This window comes from Fundulus heteroclitus, chromosome 10 (genome assembly GCF_011125445.2).
Source record: "Fundulus heteroclitus isolate FHET01 chromosome 10, MU-UCD_Fhet_4.1, whole genome shotgun sequence".
Taxonomy (NCBI): Eukaryota; Metazoa; Chordata; class Actinopteri; order Cyprinodontiformes; family Fundulidae; genus Fundulus; species Fundulus heteroclitus.
The window spans coordinates 3,629,603-3,647,983 of NC_046370.1; positions in this window are offsets into that span (position 1 = coordinate 3,629,603).

Consider the following 18,381-nt stretch of genomic DNA (forward strand, 5'->3'; position numbering starts at 1 on the left):
ACATCAATTTTAAAGTGACACATGACACTGTCTTCAAAATGTCTGCTTCCTGGCTTTTTTACTTGCAAGACTAGCTAATGTGCCTTACAAGTCATCAGTGATCCTGTCCTCGTTTGACAGCTGCTTGCCCATCTCATGGTTGCTAATTATTGCAAGAGCAGTGAGCCGACCCTGTCCCATGGATGACCTTAGGAAGGTCTTGATGAGCTTCAGCTTTGAGAAGCTTCTCTCTGCCGAGGCCTCAGTCACAGACAGAGCGAGGCCAATTATCAGGGCGACCCATAGATTGGGATAAAATCTTCTCCCAAATGTTTTTTTGTGGATGAAAGTGAGGAGCTCCAGAGAAGTCATGTCATCAGAAAGCAGAATTGGCCAGTTTTTGATCTCCACAGCTTGCCCCTTTCCATTGATGTCTCTTTCATATCCAGTGCCTAATGTCCTGCAGAGGTTGTCACACTGGTTGCACAATTCCTGGTCAGCCGATGTTATTTAAAGTTATCCTTTAAAGATGTCATAGCTGAACGTTAAAGAATGTTGATTCTAGTCTCTCCGTGGCATCTGCAATAGGCTCTTCCAGATCCTCATCGGCAAAGTGCTTTTTTGTGCTCTTTCAGTACAGCCTCCACATTTATTTCCTCACAGGTTTTTAGCTGATGTCTGAGCTGAAACACAAAGCCAGTTCCTCTGTAATTAGTCAGAAATGTTTTTGCCTTAGAGAAGACGTCAACAGCCACATTACGTAAGCTGCATATTGGCAGTATGCGGGAGCTTGCTGACACGTTTTAAATAGTTTAGAACGTCATGCTAACATCACACTTAATGGTAACATCGCACCTGATGAAGACCCTCGAGAGGTTGATCCTCAACCAACTTCGCCACCTAGTTAGGTCTCTATTGGATCCAGTTTACCTACCCGATTTTCACACGTTTTGGTTTGTTACAAACAGCAGATATGGGGTTATGATTCAAGACGCTGTAAGAAAACATGTTTTTATTTAATAAATGTCTGGTCTTTAACAGACAGGAATAAGGCATATTAATGTATAAATACATGATTTCATACTGAAATACTTTGTTTTATCCCATTTAACAAAAACAGAGATGCGGTATGGCATATTATTAAATATGTTATGTAAATAAATAGACGGATTAAGACCCTTGAAAAAGTACAGTTTTTCACAGCTTCTTACATTGTCGATAGTGTTGTAACATATTTAAGGTGCAGGCTTATATTAAAAGCTTTTGAGAGGCTTTTTTTATTTTTTGTGTAATTGTATATATGTGTCTCATTTCCTTTGTATATTTTATTTATTCACAGTGAGTGTCACTTGTTGGACTGTATGCTTCTCTCATATTTACAAAGGTAGAGCTTAAAAAAAAGAAGATGGGGAAAAAAGTTAGAGCAGTTGATAGCATTTCAACAGAATAATGTTAATTTTACGGTCCATTAATACATACGTTTCTACACCAAAACGGTGGGTGTATTGTGTCTAAGCCTATAAAGAGGGGTAGTGTCTACAACATGTGGGGGGGGGGGGGATCTCTAGAATTGCCTTGAACCTCCTACATTTGATGAAACGGTCTGTAATTTTAATATGGACTCTGTTTATTATAAAAGCCTTTTTTGCCATGTAAATCCGTATCAAACAGAGTCTTTCCCGAGGCAAAGAACTCCAGTTCATAAGTAATAAAATATGACTGAACAATCGACCCTGAAGTGTTTCATTTTTACATCTATGAAAAATTACGCATTCTCTCATTAACAGGTTCTCTCAGATGCTATGTCTAAAATTGTTTTATTTGAAGCACTTTAACAAATTACACTAGTGTCTTAAGTCAATCCGCCATGCCTCATCTTCTTTTTGCAACAGCATATTTTGCACATGGGTCCATCTCGGTATGCAAAAGCATTCTGGTTAAACACAGGGGAAAGGATCTTGCCTGGCTCCTTCTTGTCCTCACTATCTGATGTGTTTCCACATTTCCACCATCTGACTGACAGCCCGGTGTCTCTGTGGAGGTAGCTGAGCCTCCAACTGGATTGGCAGCTGCTAACTGTTCCACTTTCTGTTTTGTGGTGCAATAATCTTTACAGTGTCAAACAACTGGAAAAAGCTTTGGCTGCTGAAACGTTCGAGGACAACATGTCAGTTTGAGAAAGGGTACTACTTTATCTAATCTTTATTGCGGCATGAAGAGTTTGGAGGGTTGAATGTGTAGGAGCGATCAGGACGTATACAGTGTTTGAGGACAGTGAGACAAGGTGAGGTGTGTGATAGGAGTGACTGCAGCAGTGATGGACAGGCTGCTGAATTAGATCAGGCAAGAATCTAAGAGGACTTTAGCTTCCTCAGATGACATTGTGAGCTGTAAAGGGAAAAGGCTGCAAAAGTTTGGAGCCTGTAGAGGTGAAAGCCTGCAGTGACAGAAGATACAAGGAAATAACAACAACATGTGTATGAAGTGTTAAAGGTGGATGCGTTTCAATACTAGATGTTATCCTTTGAAAACAACAGTGCTTCTGGGTAGATGGTGAAGAAAAGAGTTCAGGCAATGTGGCGGGAGAAGAATGTCAAAACTGATTCGGAATGAGAAAGATAGCAGCAAGAGTGAAAGGGAAGATTTTAAAGACATTGGGGAGATATGCGGAGGGAGTTGTACCCAGTGGCAAAGTGGGAAGGACAAGAGTCATCTAAATCAAAGATACTCAGATTTGGTATGGGAATGATAAAGGATCGGGCAGGGTTTGGAACGTGTACATAGGAGGGATGTTTATTCTGGACAGTTTGAGGCCAAAGTTAAATCAAGTTTGACAGAGTTATCTGGACATCTGTGAAGGAAACAGGCTGAGTGTACTGGGAGAAACATAAAGATGCAGCTGCCTGGCACAATCTCAAGAAATCCATTGATTTATGATTTATGAAACTAGAGAGTAGGAATACATGGTTGGTGTCAGAAAATGACCCTAATCAGAGCAACTCAAGTAGCCTTTAACTCTTGAAGATCCATTCATTGTGAATACACGTCATATTTAAATACCATTAGCCTCTTCATTTATAAAAGATATACAAGTAAAACACAGACAAGCTAAAATAGAAAAATAAGAGTTAAAAACTGTTATAATAGTTAAAACTAATTTAAAGTAATTAAAAATAATGAACAAAATAATTAGTCAAACTCTGAGGATGTGCAAAGTGCTATTTGAAAACAGGTGTGTTTCAAGAAGCGTCTTAAACACAGAAAGAGAGGCGGCCTGCCTGACATCCAAGGGCAGCCGCTATGGCAAAAGCATGATCTCCACCTAATTTCCATTTTTTTCTAGGGATAATAAGGAGCTGCTAGTTGGAAGTAGCCTCGTGAGACCATCCTGATCTCGCGAGCTTTCAAGGTTTCACTCGCAGATCAGTCTGGCTACTCTCCGTTAAAGAAAATTTGGAGCCGTTCACCAAACGAACGTCCAATCAGCGTTGGTTTTGAGGCGGGTTGAGGTGTAACGCCACGAGAAGCGCGACAGTTCAGTCTAAAGAACATGGCGACTTCAGCCGATGAAACCAGCGTTAGCGTGGCTATCGAGCAAGTTTTATCGGAATTACAGAGTATTTATTTGCTGAGCTAACGAGCCTTTACCTGCAGCAGCAAGAGTAGCTTGGCTTGTGGTTGTGTTTTCGTCGTCACTCGTAACAGCGCGACGACGAAGCATGTTGACGAGTACGTCATATGCTTCGTTGATCTGATTGGTTTATTTGGCCCGTCTATCACCTGCATAGGCCAATCAGCTAACCAGTATTTTCGCCCCTTCCCAAAATTACTTCAACGGAAGGTTTCCAGATGGATATGCGAAGCAAATCTATCTGGCGGCGTCAGGTTAAGTTGGAAGACCTTAGGAAACAGGCAGGTGTATGGGGGGAGGGGACAAGCCATCAAGAGATTTTAAATGGATCCTAAAATGTACAGCAACCAATGACAGGAATTTAAGAAGAAGGTGTTTTACTTTATTACCAGAGGCCAATTTAATGGCACCCAGATTAGATTAAGTTCATTTTTGAGGACTCTGGCCAGAAAATTTCAACTTCTGTCTTCTAAGAATTTAAAAGCAAGAAATTTTAAGTCATTCAGGAATTGAAGACATGCCTGTAGTCAAAGTAATAGATTGGATTCGTCAGGATTTATGGATAAACATAGCTGAGTGCCATCAGCATAACAGTGGAAATTTATCCCATGCTGTCTGATAATTCAAATAATTATTTATTTGAATTAAATATTCTTCTGACTTCTCTTCGAAGGCTGAATGCATTCATGGTAATATAAACTTTATCTGCCAAAACTAGACTTTTTGGGGGGAAATTTTGAGCAATACAGAATAAACCGGTGTCCATACCCGAGCATGTGAAGATAAATGTTTTTTATGTGTTGTTCCTCATGTGATGGGTTTTAAGTTAAAATCACGACTATTTGCACACTATTATCTCACAATATCTAAATGCACATTATTGTAAATTAAGCCTTAATTCATTACACAAAAGCACCTTATTACCTCATTATTTGTTATCTGTTACTTATGAAGGACAACTAGTTCATAAAACATGGCTCTATCCCTCGCAAAGGGACTGATACCAAAGCCCTGGGACTCATACAAAATGTTTAATCTTCATCATTTTAATTTTTTAATCTTTTGAATGCTATAATGAGAAAAACAACCCACTGTAACCCTTGTTCATTGCCTGTTTGTTTTTTTTATGTGTACTTAGCTGCAGTGACCGAAAAGAAATTTCACCACAGTTACACGTGGTGACAATAAAGAATTTTTGAATCTGCTGATTGGTGATGACTGATATTATGGAAGACATACCTTACAATTTGTGCAAATAACATGCACATTTTAAGGTGCTGCATTAGGTAAAATCAACAGACACATTATTGATCACTCAAACACCTGTCATCTTTCATGATAACTTTTTCATTCACAGATTCCACATAATCCTTCATTCTCTCTCTCTCTCTCTCTCTCTCTCTCTCTCTCTCTCTCTCTCTCTCTCTCTCTCTCACACACACACACACACACACACACACACACACACACACACACACACACACACTCTGTTTACTTCTTTATTGCTGTTTCTCTTCAAAATATTACACACTCGCACTGACAAACACACATCGGAGCTGCCACACTGACTAATGAGATTTTCTGACAGCCCTGGCAGTAAGTGAGACAGAGAGGAAGTGAAATCGAAGGACATCTGAATTTGTTATTGAGATAGCGAAGGACTTCAGGGTTTGTTTCTTTGGAGCTCCTCCTTTTCTGACCAATGGCTGACATATATTGGGAAATTATAAATGTGACCTCTGTCTATTTTATATTCTTTTCAGCTTATCCGGTTCCCTTTTCTTCACATTTGTCTCTGTCTTAATTTGACTCTTCGTCTCTTGTTGCCTATTTCACTAGCTTGCCTTCTGTAATCTCAATCACTCTCTGCCTCCCTTTCCCCATTTGGTATTCATTTAGTTTCTCTTCGCCATCACTCACACTTTGTTTGTCTCTATGCCGCCTCTGTGTCCCCACTCTATTATTATCTATTCGGCCATCTTTCTTTCCATTTCTTCTGCTCATCTCCCCCTTTCTTTTTAACCACTCGCTCATATTTCTTTGCCTATCTATTTCCCTGTGTACATCTCTCTCTTCTTCTCTCACAGGTGGCAGACAGATTAGTGGTTAGTGAGACCATCCCATTACTATAAGGTTACAAATTCAATCTCAGAGGCAGACCATGCACGCATAAACAGTCGTGCGTCCTGTTGGGAATTGTCCTTGAGCAAGATGCTGAGTGCATACCTGCATTGTCATTTTTGATAAAAGCTGACAGGGAAAAAAAAATGACAAACCTTGCTTTTACTGTTCTGATCCTATCAGAAAAAACAACAACATTTATTCACTTTCTGCAGCACAATAGAGTAAACAAATATGTTCTACATTGAACGCAGGTACAGATAGAATAACTTAAAGACTTAATAGCTACTGGAAACTTTATGTGTGGGGTAGTAACTGATGTGTTATATTCTAGAAAACATAACAGTGTAATTCATTCAAGTATTAAAAACAGGAAAATATCTGTTTACTCTACTCCTGGTTAAATGAAGACTGCTGCTTTCACACCATCAAAAGCAACCATAAAATGATCTTGTTCAATATGTGAAATGTAAATTAAGGACAAAATGAAGGAAATAGATATGTATGTCTAGAGTGAGTTATACACATTTTTTTTTTCCTGATTCATCCCCAAAATGTCAGAGGTAATCTTCTGGGGCTTTATAACATCTTCATCAGTATGATCAATATCAACTATGCTCAGAAAGGGCAGTGAAAGCCCATCTAAGTGGCCAATTATAAGATTGACCACAACAATTTTAATTCTGCTGCACCAGCAATTTTGTAGCCTGAAATTATATATATAGCAAAGAGTGGCTCCAATCCGTCATCTAGGTTTGTTATATCGCACACAACGATACTGTGATAACGATCTGATATGTGGTGCAGCTCCAAGAAGAGTATTTTGCTATCTTCCACATATCAAGCCAAATTTTCTAAGGTTTCTTGAAAGCCTTTGTCAAATATTTAAAGGCTTAAGGATCAGCTCTGATTAGAAGTGTAATTTTCTGTTTGTGAGACGTAAATATCTTTGCTTTTGGCTACATTTAATGATTACTTAAGTGTGCATGTTTGCCTGTGGTCATTACCTGTGTAATCAGTGCAGTGGAGGAATATTTTCTCCAGCCGAGATATTAAGGGATCAATACAAATATTTGAGTTTGTCATTTTGGCTTCCAGTTTTGTTTTATTGGATGTCTGCTCAGTCTAAGACTCATTTCAATTATATCAGTTATATTTCCACATTTGACCTGGTTGGTTGGTACGGTCAGATTTTGTTCTCCTTGATAGATAAAATAATATTTTTAAACTGCGTTTTGATCGCGTTCTAAACAGAAATGCAGAAATTGAACAAATCTATATGGGGTTCCATAATTATTTTTTTATAGCTCTCTTTTACATAAAAGTTACAAAGACCATTTTAATGACTTGCAATCTCCTTCACTCGTGGAGTAAATACACAGGCTATAGGTGTGTGTGTGTGTGTGTGTGTGTGTGTGTGTGTGTGTGTGTGTGTGTGTGTGTGTGTGTGTGTGTGTGTGTGTGTGTGCCTGTATGAACATGTATTTGAGTGATAATATGTTTTGCCCATTTTACTAGTGCAGGAAGGACTTGAACGTAAAGTCATGTTAATATCACTTTTTTCTGGGCTAGAGGTTAGGTTCAGGACTAAAGTGTCAATTAGGTTCAGGTTAGGGTTAATGATAAATGGTCTGTAGCGCATTATCATGTCTAACAACTCCAAACGTTTACACTACATTGAATCAATGATCCATTCATTCACACCCTGACGGTGATAAGCTACATGGTAGCCACAGTTCGGCGCCACCGGGCCCTCTGGCCACCACCAGCAGCCAATGCGGGTGAAGTATCGAGCCCAAGGACACAAAAACTGAGATAGTGGGAGAGGAGGGTACGGGAACCTGGCAGTTACAGGATGAACTCTCTAACTCCACTATTGCCCCAGGGTTAGGGTTATGTTAGGTATGCACTGGTACTGTTAGGTTTAGGTTTTGTTAGGGTCAGTGTAAGGCCATAAAAAAGGCACAGACCTCACTTTGTATACCAAACAAGAATATGTGTGTGTATGTGGGGTATGTGGGGGAAGGGGGGCGGGGGTTTGCGAGCGTGTGCTTTGGTTTCCTAAATCAATACTTGAAGCTATTCTGGCTTTATGTCAAACTCTGACTAGTCAATATTACAACAATTACCAGCAAAGTATAAAATGTCAATATGTGACATTTTCAGAGGTCAACCTAGAATTTTGTTTCCTCTGGAACAACATGAGCTACCTGATGATGTTATATACTAAAAACAATTGATGAGTTATAATTGGAAAATGATTGATTTTAAAATTCAATCATATCTAAGGAGGTAAATGCCGCTGAGACTCACCTTGTCAGTCATGTTGTTACCTTAAGTAATGGGATCCTGGATGATATCAGTTTTCTTTCTAACTGAGATTCTTTTTTTTTTACAAACAGAGAAATGTCTGTATTATAGTCTCAATTATCCTCTTAATGTTTTAAACTAAACAAGGCTAAATTAGAAGCTAGTCTTTGCAGTGAAATGGATCGAGAAACATTTAGCAACATTTAGATGAAAATTGAATGACAAGATGGATGTTTTCAAGAAAATCTCACACTAGAATTGATTACTTAATATTTATGTTCGAGTGAGTTCATGCTAAATGTCACTGGGCTTCCTCATGTTAAGGCCAATTGAGTGTGTTCTTTAAAAATGTCACATTATGTTTTCTTATGTCTGCTATAACTTTTTTTTTTTCAGGAAAAAAGATCCTTTAACTGTAGAGTTACAATGTCTGACAGGAAATCATCATGTGGATCTTATAACTCAATATAGATACTCTGTGGAAATAAGGCTCCTCGTTCTTTTTTGGGGGGGGAGCCGCTCTGTATTTACTACAGTGCATAGTACCTTTTACAATGGAATAAATCAAACTTAGTATTACGGGCTTCCCTTTGCCCTTTAATGCTTTTGATCATCAGCTTACCGATCAGGGCTGACCAATCCTTTCAGAAATGGCTTCAAGAGAGCCAGCAGATTAAATGGACTGTTTCTGCCGAATTTAGATAAGACGTGCTGCACAAATATGAGTCGGTTTCAAAATTAAATAACAAACCTTTAAATTAGATCTTATTCTTTTTAATATACCATTCCGTTTGAGGTGAGTGCTACAATCCCAACCTTTCTCCCCGCTCAACCCGTCTCCCATTTCACCATGAAATTGCTTTGTATTTTATATAATTCACCATATGTACTAAATCATAACCTCAAACTAACAGTTTGGGGTTGTTTGCAGAGGTTCTGACTCCTTTAAAAATAACCATACAGTCTGCTTTTCTTAGAATGATTTCAGTTTTTCATAGTTTTTATTCAAATTAATACAAAATAACTCTTAAAATACCATGGAAACTTTTTTTATCTATATGAAGTATAGTAAATTATTATAGACACTTCAGACACAAATATAAGATGAACTGTAACCAAATGAATTCTGTGGTTGAATGAACATTTTATTTTATATTTGTTGTGATTTGTGAAATACATCATGATGCTACCAAACGGCATTCAATAACAGCAATACTGCAGACTTTAGGCCTTATAGAGGATACTGAGAGGATCCGAGAAGTTCATCGAGGGGTCCCTGCCCTCTGTCCAGGATCTGTGTTAGAGACGCAGCAGGAACAGGGGTCTGAACGTTGTCAGATACTCCTCATAACATCTTTCTTCATTCTTGAACTGCATTTATATATTTTCTACCGTGTTTGTTAAGAATAAGACTCTCATGCTGGCAACAATTACGAGCACAAATGGAAACGTTAAAAGGTTTATGGAAATGTACAAGAAACTGCTCCTTCTGTGTTTAAAGCAGGAGTCCATATTGGCGCAGAGGAGGAGAGGTACGTGGTTAACGTCTAAGTCTTGATATAAAAAATAAATAATAAATAAAAACGTTGAAATAGTATTAGAGCTGAATTCTTACAGAGAGGCAATGGTCGAGGCCAGAAGCAAGGTCTAAGAGGAGGTGAGTATATCCACAGTCTGAGGTTGACAGGAGGTGGTGAATGGCAGCTTGGTAACTTTTTTCTTTGTTTTCTTTCAGAGTAGGAGCCTGAGGAATGGAGGAGCGTGGAAGGGTTGACAGGCAGGTGAGTAGTCAAGTCAAGACTGATCTTAACGTCTAATTTAATATGACAGTATTAGTTTAAGTTCACAGTCTGGTATTTCAAATGACTAATATTACTAAAATAATAAAAAAAATAAGAACAGAATTACAAAATAACAAATTCAGGCAGTAGAAACACTTCTCCAAATCAAAAATGTCCATCATAAAACTTAACAAAAACAATAATCACAGTAGGTAATGTACATATCTGACAATTTATACGGTTTACCGTATATTAACTTGACATCCACATGGCACATCCACCTCAACAGATATAACATTGTGTGTCTGTTTCTGGTGCATGTTTGGTTAATGCAAGCTTGTTTTATATTCAGTGAAATAACCAGAGGTAGGCAGAGTAGATAGAAATTTTACCCAAGTAAAATGAGCAATACTTTATCGAAATATTATGCAACTAAAAGTAAAGAAATAACTCAGCCTGTTTCATATGCTTTTCCTGTTGTGTTTTTTTAGATGATTGTTTTAAATAGTATCCATTTACTTAACATTATAAAGCAGTGATATTGTGTAAACCCCAGAGAGACATTGTTTTGTTTTGTTGATCACTAAAAGGTATTCCCTGAATTGACAATACACAGCTTTGGTTCAGTAATCTGCAGTAGAGATGCTGTTGTTCATACCTGCACCTGGAGAAATAGCTGTTTACAGATGATCAGGGCTGGAAGGTTGGTAATGTTGATTTCTCATTTTTAGTCAGATTTGCAGACAACTTAGACTGTGACTCTTCTATATATTTTTGATATTGGCTTCAGAAAAAAAAAAAAACATGGGCACCTTTGAGTGTAGGTCGGCTGAAAAGCCTGATGACAGCATTATGAAAGTAGGATATTATCTATTATAGTGAAGTGTCCCTTGCAACAGAGCTTACTTACATAAGCAATGGAAGCTGGCTCCTTTCGGAGAGCTGCACCTCTCCTCCAATGTATATATTTAAATATATATATATATTATTTTTTTTAACATGCTGAATAAAACCCATGCTGCAGCAATGATGTGCAAGGTTACATGGCAGACTTGCATCATGCACATTTATGGTACGTTAAATGTTTATTGATATTCTTGTAAATCTTCTGCTCTACTTTGTGTTATAACCTTCCTTTGATCTCGTAGTTCTTACCATAACCTTTACATCTCTAGTACTGCCATGTTCACAATAGCCTATTCTCCAGTTGCTCACCTTTGCCCACTATCCCATCACCTTCCTCTGTATACATATGGCCCTTGGGTTCCTCCACTTTCTCAGATCCTCGTGTTGCTGCCAGTTCTCATCATGCTGCCAAGTCACAGTTTGACTTCCTTTGAATACCTGTTTAAAGGGGGTATGAAGTTCTTTGTTGGAAACTGATCCTCCCTCTTGTGTCCCTGCATTCAGCACCCCATACCAGCAGCTCAAGAAAAAAAGAAAAAAAACCCTTAAATGTGGCAAAAATAAAAAAGTGGTTCTAAATAAACTCATGTGGGCATTGACAGGGTCAGTTTTGGCTGAGCTAAGCAAAGAAATGATTAGCCTCCCTGAAATAGCTTTACACAAGGCAAAGCAAGGCAAGTTTATTCATAAAGCACTTTTTTTGGTAACAAGACAATTTAAATGGTAAATGGACAGAACTTATATAGTGCTTTTACAGTCATACTGACCACCTAAAGCACTGTACACGAGAGCCACATTCACCCAATCTGGGCAAGGCCAAGTGCCTTGCCCAGGGGCACATCAACATATGACAAGGAGAAGCTGGAATCAAACCCACAACTTTCCAATTGCAAGACAACTATTCAACCCATCAAGCCACAGTTGCCCATGTAAGGTGCTGTACATGAACAAAAAAAAAAAACAGGTAAGAAAAGCATTACAGGGACAGAGCGACAACATTACAGAGGCAAATACTTTCCATTGGAATAATAGCAGCAAGTCAGATACAGTATATGACAAGTTGGACAACAAAATTCAATGTTAACATTTAAAGCCAACTAACCTTGATATATAGGAACTCAGGGTTTCAGCACTTAGGATGGTTGGGATGATTGCTTAAACAGTAAAGTGTGAACTATTCAAAGTTTTAGATATTGTCATATAACCTATTGCTGCTTTTATCTTTTCCAAACCTTTCCTCGTGACCTGTTTGCCGTGTTCTTTGATATCCGGTGTGCTTTGTTAAAAAACTGATATTAAACAACACACGGGTTGACTCTGTTCGCTAATTAGACGATTTCTTAAATCAGCAGGTTAATCATGACATTTTTTTTATAAGATACATCGAAGTTTATTCGAAGAGTAGGAGTATTTTTTGCGCTGTCGGTTTGTGCCATCCAGTCATGAGAGTGGAAGAGGAAACAAAAGTAATGCAGGAAATCTGCCAAGCAATTCCAAAAAATATGCATTCATGCATTTCTCTTCTCTCTGAAGGATAGCTCCATACTCCTTTGTGGTGGTAATCTTTCCTTTAATGTCTTCCTCTTTAAAACCAGATCAAATGCGGCTCATCGGGTGGTCCATCCTAATTTCCGTTGTTTACAGGGAGATGCGGAGTGAGCAGTGGTTTGTATCTCAGCGTGTTGGCATTATCTGTTTATACAAAGAGCCGTAAACATACTGTCCTTTGGGCAAACCAATAAAAAAAAAAAAGGGACCACAGTTATTGTGAGCTAAGCCCTTCTTGTCAGCAGGCCTTTGAGACACACAAGCATAAATGATGTGTGGAGTGAAATTACTGCTCTGGCATGAAGGTCATCACTTGGCGTATCTCATTGTGCCGTCTGAAACAGTTACAGAATTCAGACGCATGAATAATACATTCAGAGATAAACTTCTCATGTGTGATGCTGTTTAGCTGGAGTGCAACTTATTTAGTTTTCCAGGAAGTGATTGACAGATGATAATGACGAGTGGTATCATGGATTGGCTGTTTGATGTCACAGACGCGTTTGATGTGCAGCTAAAATAAGAAAGCTCCTCCAAACAAACATTGATGGAACCAAGCAGCGCGATTGCACCGAAGGTTTGATTTTTTTTTTCTTTCCCTCTTTTCTTTTTTTTTTTTTTGTCAGCAGTTAACTTTTTGAAGTCTGTTTAAAGGGACACATTACTGCCTCTGGTGTTATGTTTGGTCCGACGTGTACATTGATTTAAACCACCAAGGGCATTTCATCCCCCCCGATAAAATAGAGTTCCATCTTTCAGCCGCGGCATCGAAGCTGCTCTGTGTTTACCTTGTCAACAGGAGCAAACAAGGATCTCACCTGAAGCAGCTGTTTAGGAGCGTTAAAGTAGCTGCCGCACTTGTAACGGGTGTGTTTTTTTCTCACCAGACAAGTGTGTAAGCAACAAACATGTTCAAAGAGATTAAAATGTTTTGATGAGGTTAAAATCATCTTATGCAAGCATACGTCTTAGTTCAGATATGTTTTAATCCAGAAACGGGAAACGGTTACTGGACTTGGGTATGCCTGCATGCGTTCATACTGACGATTTCCAGGAACTTCTGCAGCATACATTGTTGGAAGTATCTGTTGAGTTAATTGAATGATTGAATTTGGGTATTTCAACCACTTCCACAAACACAGGGGTCTAAAACCAAAACACTGTGTACTTCCACAAAAAATATTGGAAACAAGGTTGTTATAATTACGGTGCTAGTGCACAACCTGTGCATTGCTTGTAAAATTCAATTCAATTCAATTTTATTTATATAGCGCCAAATCATGAAACATGTCATCTCAAGGCACTTTACAAAATCAAGTTCAATCATATTATACAGATTGGGTAAGATTATACAGATTGGTCAAAAATGTCCTATATAAGGGAACCAGTTGATTGCATCAAAGTCCCGACAAGCAGCATTCACTCCTGGGGAAGCGTAGAGCCACAGGAAGAGTCATCTGCATTGTACATGGCTTTGCTGCAATCCCTCATACTGAGCAAGCATGAAGCGACAGTGGGAAGAAAAACCACCCATTAACGGGAAGGAAAACCTCCAGCAGAACCGGGCTCAGTATGAACGGTCATCTGCCTCGACCGACTGGGGTTACAGAAGACAGAGCAGAGACACAACAAGAGAAACAAAAAAGCACAGAAGCACACATTGATCTAGTAATCTGTTCTACATTAGATGGTAGTAGCGGGTGAGCCGTCTTCTCTGGATGATGTCACAGTTAACAGAACGCAAGACCAGGTGTACCTACTATGAAGAAAAAGAGAGAGAGCAAAAAGTTAAAAGCTGAAATGACGACAGTCATTTCAATGTAATACAATGCAAAACTGGAGAACAGTAGACTGAAGAACAGTAGAAATCAGTAGAGTGAGAAAATTAGACCCTGATGTCCTCCAGCAGCCTAGGCTTCAGTCAAATGTTAGTTGTATCAGAACAAAGAGGAGGTGATTGGGAATGACATAAACTCTGTAAAATCAGACACCAGGGTTGTAGAGGGTGTGGAGGTTCTCAACTTTCTGCAGTCAACAGTTATTTTCATCCAAACCCCATGGGGCTTTCAGATTAAATTAAATCCAGTTTATCTACATAGCTCCAATTCATGGCAGGTATTCCTTCCAGGCACTTTCTACAAACTAACATCTCGATTCGTATATAAAAACATGTGGTCAAATCAATCTAATCATAGTTCAAGAACAATGTGTGTAGAGCTTCATTCGATGGGTTTCAATGACATCTGGCATCCTAGTCTTACATAGTATTTATTGTGCAACAACGTGTATACTACAATGTAAAGAGAGCAAATAGATTATTGCTGGACTTTTGTTAGCAACAGCACATATTTAATCTTCTTTAGAAGTTGGGACTCTGCTGCCAAGCTTTTGGGTGAGGCACTGCAGAGTGAAGCATTTGCTCAGTGTTACAACAGTAAAACAGCATTTTTAAAAGACATAGATAACAACAAAGCAGGGTTTAGTTTAACTCAAAACCTTGCTTAGATTAAAACTGTAGAAATAAAGTTTTTTTTTATAGAACATAAATTCCATTAAAATGAGAATTAAGTAAAAAAAGTGAACTATTCTGGCTACTTTTGAAGTGTCACTTTTAAATAGCTCGGTCCAGCCACAGCAGGGGTACAAAGCAATTTCTCTGTTTTTGCTCTTTTTGCCACTCATTTTGTCTCAGAGTCTCTTCATCAACTACCCCACTTGCTGTTGGACCCCCCACAGTTGCCCCATTGTCAGGTCCATGAGTTCTTCCCCTCCCCTCCCACGAAAGGAGAGATGTATTGTGGGGTTGTCAACATGACTTCTTATTATGGGGCTAAGTAAGTGTAAAATTGACTCTCGGCCAGAATGTGACAACTCACTGAAACCAATTGAGGTTCGAGTCTGTGGGGTTTCATTTCATTGTGTGTGTGTGTGTGTGTGTGTGTGTGTGTGTGTGTGTGTGTGTGTGTGTGTGTGTGTGCGCGCGCGCGTGCGTGCGTGTGAAAGAGAGAGAGAGCGTTGTGGAGAGCACAAGTATAAATTTCAAACATGCCATCTTTGAACGACATGAGATTAACTCTGAAAATCAGAAACAAATGTCAAGCTGAAGATCCAGAGAGCAGAGCACAAAACTATTTTACTCATCATGACCAGACCTTGAAATAAAAGCCATGATTTTTTGTGTGTTCATGATTTCATCAATTTGTCTTTCAGCTTTAATCCCATTAATTTAGAACTCAAACGGAGTCTGCTGTTATGTATAAAAGTCCAGTTGGAAAGTCATAGGTCCAATTCCAGCTCCCCAATGCCACATGTCAATGTGCCAATGTGCATGACTCTTAACCCTGAGTTGCTATATCCTGGCATGCCAGACTGATTTACGCCGTAAGCACAGCCTATCAGTCTGGAAAGCCGCCGGTAGAGCCCGATTTCAAAGGCGGGACTAACAGGTTAGAAGCAATCCGATAAGTATGGATGTGACGGAAACTCCGAGCAAAACGCTTTGATTTAGCTGTTAGAGCAGCCAGTTGTTGATATTTTAAAGCTACATCCAGCTCAATCAGGACATAAAGGGCATCATTAAAACATCTTTACTGTTACTTTTACAGAAAAGAGCTGTTGTATAAGAGTGACGCATCGGAAACTCCCGCCTCCTGCGCTGTGATTGGTCAGGTCAGTTTTAGAACAGAGTCTGAGCCTGTCCACACTGACAAGCTGTGTATTGGTGCCTACGTGTCTATTTTTAAGACTAACCTTAAAACTTTCCTTTTTGACAAAGCTTATAGTTAGAGTGGTTTATGTTCCCTGAGCTACGTCTATAGTTATGCTGCTATAGGCTTAGGCTGCTGGAGGACATCAGGGTCTATTTTTCTCACTCTACTGAGTTCTCCTACTGTTCTCCAATTTGCATTGCTTGTCGTCATTTCAGCTTTTAACTTTTAGTTCTCTCTCTCTTTTTTCTTCATAGTAGGGACACTGGTCTGGCGTTCTGTTAGTTGTGACATCATCTAAGGAAGACAGATCACCTGTTATTACCATCTAATGTATAACAGATTACTGGATCAATGTGTGCTTCTGTGCTTTCTGTGTCTCTGCTCTGTCTTCTCTAACCCCCAGTGGGTCGAGGCAGATGAGCATTCATACTGAGCCTGGTTCTGGTTCTGCTGGAGGTTTTCCTCCCTGTTAAAGGGGAGTTTTCCTCTCCACTGTCGCTTCATGCATGCTCAGTATGAGGGATTGCTGCAAAGCCATCAACAATGCAGACGACTGTCCACTGTGGCTCTACGCTCTTTCAGGAGGAGTGAATGCTGCTTGGAGAGACTTGATGCAACCTGCTGGGTTTCCTTAGAGAGGAAACTTTCTGACCAACCTGTATAATCTGACCCAATCTGTGTAATCTGATTGTGGGTTCTCTCCGGGTACTCCGGCTGCCTCCCACTGTCCAAAAACATGACTGTTAGGTTAATTGGCTTCTCCAAAAAATTTTCCTTAGGTGTGAATGGTTGTTTGTCCTGTTTGTCTCTCTGTGTTGCCCTGCGACAGACTGGCGACCTGTCCAGGGTGTACCCCGCCTCTCGCCCAGTGAACGCTGGAGATAGGCACCAGCAACCCCCGCGACCCCATGAGGGATTAAGCGGTTTGGAAAATGGATGGATGGATGGATGGATATATATATATATATATATATATATATATATATATATATATATATATATATATATATATATATATATATATATATATATAATTGAATTAAATTGAATTGGTGCATGAATGTGTGCGTTTGTGAGTGCAACTGGGCGACTGTAAATGTAAAATGCTCTGAGTGGTCAGTATGATTAGAAAAGTGCTATATAAATTCAGGCCATTTAAATAAACTTTTAGTTTTTTTGATGTTACTTTGAGTGCATTCAAAATAGCCGAATATCTCTGCATAAGGAATTAGAAAAACACTTTTGTCCATCAACTGATTGCATCTGTTATGTAGAATCATTTTTCCCCGTTATTTGCCAGAGGCATATTATTTGCATTTGTGAAAAATGTCAGATCTTTTAAACTTTTTAAAATGTTCTGCTCAGCCAAAAATACAGCTTGGTGAAGAGTTTTTTTTTAAAGGGCAGCCACATTGAAAGCAACTGAGAGAGAGTTGGTTTACTCATAAATGGGGAGGAAAAAATCTTTAAAAGAGTGTCCACAAATGATCTGCTTTGTTCCAAGACACAGAAATGAATCAGGAAAAAAACAAATGCTTTTACTAGGCTCGAAAGACAAATATCTATAGAGAGGAAAACTGATGAAATGGGAAAAAAGGGGCAAAAGATGGAGGACTCTGACCGAAAAGATATAAAAAATAACATGCAGTCGACAGTCTATTTTAAATAATATTACAAAGTGACTGAAAATATGCAGAAAAAGAAACAGAGAAGAGCCAAGATTGCAAATGTCATCTTGACTGATGAGCTGACATTTCCACCAGGCCCGGCTAATGCCGTCTCACTGCTGACAATGCTACTGTTCATGCAAAAACGCACAGAAACTTAACCGTTTCTTTTTTCCTTTCTTACATTTATACAGCGGCGTAATCATACTTATACTTAAGCTATTTTTCTTCGCTGTTTTCATTTTCCACACCGACCAGACAGCTGAGCACTCTATATGTGCCCTCAGATACACCGAGCCAATATCTTGATGATAATAAAATTCATGGTTTGGCCCACAGGAGGCTTCTGTATACATCAAGCTGGTACAGATTTCTTGTTTGTTTTGTCTTTGTCACACTTAAATGTTTCAGATTGTCCAACTAATGTTAACATTAGACAGTAAATACCAAAATACTTTTAACTAATTAGGTATTTTATCCTGGCTTGGCTTCTGAAACAGACATAAGAAACAGACTGGAGAAAAAAAAAGACATCTATCACTCCTGAAGGAAAAGAACAAAATCCGGTCTCAGATTTGCAAAAAAAAAACCCTGCACTGATTAAACAGAAATGTAATTTCTTCAATAGTTTTTGTCTGTTACATCTGATGTAGAACTAACAGCATTTTAAAAAACAAATCACTACAATGATGTTCAAACATGGTGGAAAATAATCCAACACCACAGCA